Below are 9,315 nucleotides of genomic sequence, written 5' to 3'. Positions count from 1 at the left end.
CCCCACTGCCCACGTCCCTCCAGGTCGGACGTGACCCGTCCACCACCGCTCTCTGGGTGCGGCCCTCCCGCCGGTTGGCGACCCATCTGACTGTGTGGGTGCCGACACTGCAGCCCCCCAATTTCTTAATGAGAACGGGGTGAGAGCCAGTGTCAAAGGCCTATGTCCACTGCTACCCCTGCATCTAAGGATTTGGCGACCTGGTTGTAGAAGACCACCAGGTTGGTCTGACAGGACCTGCCTCGAATGAACCCGTGTTGGTTGCCCCTAAGCATAACCTCCCCCGCTGGCCCCTCGCAGACATGCGCCAGGGTAACTCTCTCACTTTGCCGTGGTGATTCCCCTTAAGACTTTCCACCTGTCAATAATTCTCCCCTTCCTCATTGCCTCACTCACGTGTGCTTCATTCCAGGCACAGGGAGGAAGGGGAGTCCAGCCTGGACATATGAGCCTGGACATATGAGCTCAAGACTCAGCGGTCACCGTGCGGACCTCTCGCTCTGCGCTGCTGACGGGTAGTCTAGCACTTGTGTGCTCACCTGAGAGGAATGGGGACCTTGTTTCAACACCTGGATCTGTTACCTGGAAGTGTCACGCAGGGCCAGATTTCTAACTGCCCCTAAAGACACACACATAGGTTCCTAGCGGGGTTTTCCAAAGCAATAAAAAGAACTCTACAGCTTGCAGGAAAGTGGGAGAGGGATTTCAAACAAAGAAGAGCATTGCACATGTTCTCTATGAAACTATGGACCAAGCTCTCAAGGGAAGGGCTGGGAGACGTGTCACCTGGGACATTTAGCACGTGACTCAAGAAAGCCCTGGAGGACGTCCTGGGGGTAAGTATCCTGCTTCAGCCTCCAAGGTGATGGGTAAGGTACAGCCAGTGACATTCCTACGCCAAAATAATTTTCTCTTCTCCCCATGCCCTCGCCCCCCAGTGCATCTCTCATCCGTGACGAGAGCCCAAATGCAATGCAGCAGCCTTCTTGCAGAGGACCGAACGAATGTCATGGTATGCTGACATTCCAGAGATGCATCCCAATACAATTTTCTATGCCTAAGCAGCTAATTAGGCTTATTTACACCACGCACTGGTTCAGTTCGCCTTTTGTGCATCTCATGGCATCACAGCCAGAGGGAAATCCAGCCTAGACATATTCACCAAACCTTGGACCTCCGCTCCGGAGGAACTGCTTGCTTCTTGAGGTCCAGGAGAAGTCTCTTAGGGGCTGGAAGCCCCCATTCAACAACAGCCCTGAGCACATGCTCAAGACCTGTCCCAAAGACTACAAAGTTTTAGTCGTTAAGTACTGTACATACTGAAGCGCTTTCTGAATCAAGGCTTCAATCTCTCCAAACTCCTCTACTATTTCATCCTCACCACCTCCTCCCTGCCCCAACACAAGCGGATCCTCACCTCTCAAAGCGCAAGAGGAATTAAATTCCTGTTTCTTCACTCCTGGGCTGTACCCATCCTGCCGCCCACCACCAAACCTTAACTGTGACGTGGGTAAAGCTTCGGCTCTTGGGATACGAGCAGTTCAAATCTTCTGTGCATCCAACAATACATAACCCAGTCCTGGCTTGCACGGGGCACCTCTACCGGTTGTCGTAGGGCTCCTAAGAGATAGCCCAACTCTGGCACTGAATATGTGACCGTAGGCCAGAGTTTTGAGAGTCCAGCATCCAGCTTCTCCCACTGTTCTCCATGAGTAAAAGGTGGGAAACACCAACTTGAACTCTTAGGGGAATAAGACGACACCTTCACAAAGACCTAATATCCCAGAACTGCCTCCTGCTTCAATGGCCCATGTCATCAACAGGACACCAGACTAGGGGGGACATTACATCTGATTCAGGCTGGCAACCCCACTGTCCTGACTTCTCTGGCTATGCTTAACAAGACATGGCAGCTACCGAACACTTTGAAAATCTGGTCCACATGCTTGTGGCTTGGTTGCCTCATCTGTGGAGTGAAATAATACTTACAGAGGGGCCCGAGAGGCTTACGTTTAACTGTTAGCCTGCTGGGTGTTGGCATACCCAGCTCCTTACAGACGTCTCCTTTGAGACATGGCTGCTGTATTTGGGCTCCTAGCGCCAATGAATCAGAGCTGCTAGATGGGCTTGAAGCCTGCACGCAGGATCGCTATGGATTTCAATAGGACAATTCATTGCAATGACCCTTACACTACATCACCCTTGACTGTAGGATCAGATGGGGCCATCAGGCAGTTCCCAGAGAAAGGGAGCGAGGCGCCCACGCAGCTGTCTGAAGCCCCCTGTACAACAGGCACGCTCTTCTGCAGCCGGAGCTGGGACTGGCTACCACCAAACCGAACAGAAGGGAGCAAGGAAGCGTCTAGAGTACGCGGGCAGGGCGGGCACTTGTGCCGGTGACGCTCCTCATTCGAGAAGCCACCCAGAAGGTTGCAAGGTCAGGACCACGGTCCCCGATTTGTACTTGTGGCAGGTGGGATTTTCCAAAGCTCTCCCTGCTCCAGCTAGAGCTTCTTCTCAGACTTGCCTAGCTAAGGTACTTGGAAAGCCCCTTGCTACCACAGCATCCGAGTCCTAAATACATTTATCGTTGCAACGCCTGCCGGGAGTTAGAGCGGCGTTACTGCCCTCCCGCGGGAGCTGGGGAGATGAGGCGCAGAACGATGAAGGGACTTGCTGAAGGCCACAGGGGACGTCTGTAGCAAAACCGCAAAAGGAGCCCGTGTCCCTAGAGTCCTAGGCTTGTACCAAACCAGCAAAGCAAGCCCCCCTCTCCTCTTTGGATCATGGCGGTGTTGGTGGCTCCAAGCCCAAAGCACACCACATGCCCCACAAAAAGATCTCTCCTGCTACAGGTCTGTATTTCTTAAAGCTGGATAGATTTCTTCCCCCCCCCCACCAGTGGTCTTTTTTTTAAAAAGCACCACTATTTTTTTCTATCTGCAGGCTAAATGCCCAAATCAATTTGAGGCTAGGAGGGGTGGACAGCATGTCAGCAAAAACACCCCCCAAAATCCTCTAATTCTGTTCCGCCCCAAGCGCTTCAGATTTTTCTTCTAAATTAATTTTTTTTTTTTTAAATTTGATATAAATACATATATTAACAGCCTTTTTGTGTGTGGATGTGTGTGTAGCTGTTGGCAGCCTTGCCGAGTTTCCACTCGACTTTAAGGCCAAATTAAAGCTTTATAACTTCAGTAGCTCTTTTTACCAGAGTATTAATAACCACCTCAGACACTGCGGTGCAGTTTATTAATCATTTGTTTGGCTCGCAGCTCGGCCGGAGAGCGGAGGAGCTCGCGAGGGCAATTTGCATTGCACTTAAAAAGTCTGGTCGCAGGACAACGCACAGTTTCATCTGGATGATGATAAAAACCTCAATCAGGTATGTGCATTTGTACACGCCCCCTTCTCCAGGGATGGGTGTCGCAGGCTTGGACGATGGTGCAGACGCCTCTCCAAGGAAGGCGGCTGTCCAGGGTGGAGGAACAGGCAATCATTTTAGTAGAAGCTGTTTATCGGGTGTCCCCAGTGCTTGCCCCTTCTCCTTACAGCCTTGTAGAGGGGGTAGCAAGTTAGGCAAGAGGGGCAGATACATGCACAGGCAACGTATGGGGGTAGTCAAAGACCTGGAAAGAGTCTTGGGGCTTTTCACTGGATGCATGTGGCAGCCCAAATAGCTCAGGGCCAGATGTCTGAATGCAAAGCACCCAACGGCCTGAGCAGTTCTGATAAGCTGGTGGGTGTGGCGGGCATTTGCGCCGATTGCCAATGGAGGGGTACAAATGCCGGCAGCCTTCTGTGCGCACGCCTACGCTTTTAGGCACCCTCACCATGGCAGCCAAGATGTGGGTACCGTCCACTTTTCCAAGCCAGGGAAAAAAATCAAACGCAGCGGGAGAGACGAAGAGTGATTTGCCCAAGGCCATAAAGTGAATCAGTAGCACAGCCAGAAAACCAGAACCCAGGAGTTCAGACTTCCAGTCCTGGGCTCCACCCACAGAAGGCTTTGCTACATTGCCGAGAGAGGATGGTGTCACTTTGACAGTCTCCATGTTGCCATTTAGGGCAAGGTTCACAAACCTGCCTGAGCTGGACACCCAGTTCCCAGTCAAATGGTCAAGGCTGTGAAAATCTCAGCCACAGCCTTTGAAGGTGAAATCCTCGGGCATGCTCCCGGGAGAAGGGAGAGGCATTGGACCCCCCAGTGTCCTTTCCCTCACGCTGGCATAAAAGGAGTCCCTTGAACATCACCGGCATGCTACAGGAGCAACCAGCTGGACCACGCAGCATCTCCCAGCAGGGTGGAGGACTCCTATCTCTACCCCTACCAACAGGACCACTAAAGCAGTGACAGCACGTGCCCACACTTGCTTGTTGGCACGCGTGCTCCCCTCTTTCCCAACCTCCCTCCGTCACCGCACGGGTCCTATCACCAAAGGGAAAATACCTTCCTAAGGTTTCCCCCGCCAGCCTCAGCAAGGTACCAACCTTTTCAGTCTACTTAGGGTTCGAGGAGCCACTGACTGCAGTGCAGCCTGTATTATTATACTATCTTAGTGCCTCACAATCCACAGCATACTTTATCCTGCCAACCTGCTTGCCTTCAAGTCCTCAAGTAGGATTTGAACCTATTACTGCAAGGCCAGTGTCCTAGCCCCTACCCACCCAGGTGGGTCATTTGGCCTGTGGGGTTTCTTTCTGGCTAGATGACCCACCTCTGGATACACCCCTGGGAGTGTCTCGCTGCAGCTCCTAGAGCTGCTGTGCCGGTGCCAGCAGCACCAGGGGCTAACCCCACCTTACCCACTGCTGAATTTCCATTTTTTGACCGCTGCTCAGCACACACATCAGCTGTGAGGTGTCAAGCGGCATTAACCCCCCGGGCTCTGGCCACACCGACACAGCGGCTGAGAGCCACGGTGGGAAGCTCAGGGGCTCGGATCTGGAGGCGCATCATCCAGCTCACAAGAAACCCCGCAGGCCAAATCTCATTTGAGTTTGATGCCCCTGCTCTAGACCGTGCTGCGTCTCTGATGGCTACCTGCAAGGAGACGGGCTATTTCATGCAGTGATGCTAGGATTGGTGACTGTCCTGCGTGCCGTGCTTATGGTACGCCGGCACATCTTTAATGGCAACCCATCATTCTCTCCTGGGAAGAAAACTGTGGCTGCTCAGGGGGGAAATTCTGCTCTCCGTTACATCACTGTGAATTGACAACTTTATTCCAGTTGAGACCGTAGCAAAAGAGCTGAATTTGGCTCTAAAACAATGATTTTTTTCAGCTGAATCTCAGGTGGGGAGTCAGCTCTTACCCATAAAACCAATATGGAGCCCAATCCAGAGATGTGTTGCGCTCCCGCAACTCGATGGCTGGGCTAGGATGCAAAGCTGAGCCTTTCATTAGGTTTTTCCACCATTACACCTTGCTGACTCTTCTCCTTTGCTGCTTTTTATAACCCGACTGTGGTTGTGTGGTTCCAGGGAAGCCACATGGGCACCATAGCTTGTGCTGTGCAATTTCCAACGCTTCGCTACAAGCTGGTCTTTCTTTTGTCCGCTTCTTTACCTTTTTGTGCCCTTCTCCCCCAGCAAGTTTTGCTTAACACATCACAACGCCTCAAACTGGTTTGCACGTGATGCGCTCACACCAAGGAGGGTGGGAAAGAATCGCTCAATCAAATCCTCTCACCTATACCAGTCTACACCAGTATCGCGCCACCTGCTCCCGAGGGAGGCCGGCCTGCGTGACATGGGATGTGGGACCCTAAGGGCTCATCTATATTAGAAAAGCCACTCTGCGTTAAGCCCGTGTCTATTTAAAATTCAAACTACAATAAAGGGGTTTAACCAGATCCATTTTAAACCAGGTTCAATGGAACGTCTCGAAGGTGGACCCCACCCGTAATCCTTTAAGAAACTAGGAGCGCTTGTTGCTTTCTGGGATTTGCTGTCTGCTTGCTTTATTAAGCTAATTCGATTTTGCTTTACATTTTTGTTTTTGCTCATTTTCTGGTTAGAAAGCTACAATCCTGCTGTCTCCGGAAAGGGGAAAGAGGCCTTGCTAAAACTGTCTGGGATGGCACACAGGGCTAGTTTAACACGGTAAGACAGAGCAAACCTTATTTACCCTCCTAAGCTTTTCCTAAAGCCCCTCTGGGGACATACACTTTTGAAAGTGAAGGTTAAGGTTATTCATGATTATTTTGTCCTAAATAGATTATTCCAGTGTGACTTTCTGCAAAGAAAATAATAATCATCATCATTCCTCTACAGTCTGAAGACAGCAGTGCATCTCATCAATGGAAGATTCAAGGTGTCTGAATACTTATACTCCAGTTGGCAGTTACAAAAAAAGTTTTCTTCCCTCCCTTTCCACCCGCTTTTTAAATCTAAGTAAAGGCATGTTAGACGCCCTCAATCAAAGATCTCCTTTGAACTGCTGCATGTTGAAATGTTTACAGTTTTACATTTCATATTGAGGAGGGGAGGTGGGGGCCGACAATCATACACTGTGATTTTCGGAGCGCATAAGCAGAGGAAGGAGGGACACGGCGGCAGAGGGGGAAGAGTCGGGGGAAAAGGTTACACAGAGACAGGAGGGAAGGAAAAGAAAAAACCATCGTCCCCCAGCAATTGTATGCACTATTTTCCTGAAAACCCCCTGTGTTGGGGGCCCCGCAAGTGCATTCTCATTAACAAGAGCCAAACCCATTACCCCAAAAAACCTATCTGGGATTTGCCGGAGCATCATAATACTGGAGGCTGCTGCCTCTGGGTCGGTAAGGAGGATTTGTGATACGAGGCTGAGAGCGCTTTTCACTCTAGTGCAGCTAGCGGAAAGCACTGTGCCTCTACAGACACCAAAAAAGAGAGACACTAATAAATGTGTTTACTTGTAGATGTACAATTACTCGGGCTCTGCATTCATTAGGCAGAAGTTAGGAGTCGGTTTTCCAGCTCGTTACCATTATTTGGGCTCGGCATTCGTTAGGCAGAAGTTAGGAGTCGGTTTTCAAGCTCGTTACAATTCCTTGGGCTATGTATTCATTACGCACACGTACAGAAGTTAGGAGTCGGTTTTAAACCTAGTTTTCCTTTACTGTTTTTGGCACGGGGTCTGCGTGGGAAGACTGCACGAACGCAAGTTGGCAGCCCCTTTCTGTCGGAGCAGAGGCGGACGCCGGCGATAGATGCATTTTCGCTCTTCTTTCCGAACCTCGTGTCAAAGGGTAAATACAGTTTTGAGCCACTTCTGAGAAGGGGGATGCTACTGTTACACGGCTCAATTCAAGGAGGCACTAAGGGGCAAACAAGATATTCAGGACTGGCGAGGCTGGATCAGACCATGTCTCCATCGCACCTACTCTCTGGTCACCGACAGTGGTCTGCGCTAGCTGCTTTGGAGGAAGGTACAAGAAGCCCTGCGCAGGACAACAATGGGATAATCTGTCTCCCAGGATAGTTCCCCCCCAGTCTAACCCTCAGTAGACACAGAGGTTGGCTAATGCCTTTGGATTATACACAACAACAAAGCCCAGCTACACAACAGGTGGCTTCCATGACATGCTCTTAAACCTGAATGGGTCATAAAATGGCTTAATGGACAGACAAGACGGGGAGGAGGGCTGAATTTCACAGCTCTCCAGTCATCACCTCCTTATGGATCTCAAGGCATCTCTAAAACCCTCTGAACAGCTTATCAAGAGACTTTCAGGAACGACGCTGAGTTGAGTAGCGATTTGGTGCATGCGCTTTTGGGTTTGCAAGGATCATCTTTTGCCAATCTCTTTATTAAAGCCACATTTCTATTATGACTTCTCCCCTCTTCAGCTTCCCTGTTCCTAAACTGACCTGACAAGTTCACCTCTAGATGCTGGCACCACTTAAGACGGGCCTGCAGCCTGATTGCACTAAATCTCTTCCTTTCTTTCAGACTAAACTTCCAAGGGGTAATTCAATGTTACGAAAAAGCCAGCGAGCAAATGCTGTGCCTGTTTATTCCAGCGGATGCAAGCCCATAATACGGAGATGAGCTGCTTCATCGTCGCCTGGGTGGTAGCCCCACGAGGATAAGAGTTTCAGAGCCGGTTAGATTATAAAAGAGCCCTTTTATTTTAAGACAAGGGCATGAGGAGGGAGAACACTAGGGCAGACCCTCCTCTGCTGCAAGTCAGTGTTTTCCATACGCAGATACCCGCTGAAGGTCTGCCCAGCATTTCCCATCACCTCCTGATCACACCTGCTTCCACGTGCCAGCTTCGCCGGGATGGCCAAAGCGACTCGCTCGTTCACGGGAATCTGGATCCCCAACGAAGAGACACGTTGTACCTGCAATATGCAGAGGATACCCCGGCTTTCCACGTTCAAATTTTCCCTGGCCCAGCTGCCTCCACGTGACCACGTTAAAAAACTTGGCTCCTCTCAAGCAGGACCGGAGGACCTAACCCTCAAGTTCACGCTTTTGCCACAGCGACTCCTCATTCGCAAACCATCCGAAACATCCTCACCAAGCGCAGCTACGATCTGTACGTGACAGAATCAATTAATCACGGGACTCGCCAGCAACGCTAGGGTTGCAATCCTAATGACATGCATCAGCCCATTACATCAGAAAGCTTCTTTGAAATAAAATGGGGGAAGAGTGAGGAACCCAATCCCCTGCTTGGTGTAAATCTACTTTTACTCTGGCTGAGGACCTAGCTCAAAGTTTCATCTCTCTCCCTCCCCCCCGCCCCCCTTTCTTCCCCCGAAGGGATCTGTCAAGTCTCTGCAGGATGGAATTTTACTTTGCTTTTTTAATGCAATTCTGGCCCAGGCTTAAATGGAATTGGAAACCCAAAGGCCTTAATAAATAAATATTATGATAAGAAATGAAAGCAATGCATACACTACAGATAATTTGAGGCAGGATAAAAACCTAAACATTCCTTTTCTAAGCCTGAATCAGAAAGGTTTACATGAAGCCAGACTCTCTTACCAAACCCTTTGCCCTAGAAAATATCTTCTTGCATTTGTCCAGACTGTCTTCCTACAAAGTCTTCTATTGTTTTAAAAACACTTTAAAACAGATATGGCAATAGCCTTGAAATTCCTCCCAACTTTGCAGGGCATTTGGGGACTACGGATGCGTGGCTGAGCTATGATGATTACTAATGGGCTCTTTAATGCTACCCCCGTACTCATTTCTGTATTTCTTTCGCACACTATTTAATCTCACGGCACACATGAGCAGTTAGATACTACTACAGTAGAAAGCTGAGGCTGATTCAGACAGACCATGATACACCTAAGTCTGGACATAGGAAAAAAAC

At 49.9% G+C, this 9,315-nt stretch overlaps 1 protein-coding gene across 6 annotated transcripts in view; it reads right to left on the bottom strand.

Moving 5' to 3' along the window:
* The window catches only part of SCUBE3 (signal peptide, CUB domain and EGF like domain containing 3), a 90,301-nt gene that overhangs the window by 79,564 nt on the left and 1,422 nt on the right, over positions 1-9,315 (bottom strand). The gene's annotated exons all lie outside the window — the stretch shown is intronic.

Source organism: Crocodylus porosus, unplaced genomic scaffold, assembly GCF_001723895.1.
Source record: "Crocodylus porosus isolate Cpor-Errol unplaced genomic scaffold, CroPor_comp1, whole genome shotgun sequence".
Classification (NCBI taxonomy): domain Eukaryota; kingdom Metazoa; phylum Chordata; order Crocodylia; family Crocodylidae; genus Crocodylus; species Crocodylus porosus.
Note: the sequence above shows the minus strand (reverse complement) of the source record. Positions and strands in the feature narration are given on the sequence as shown.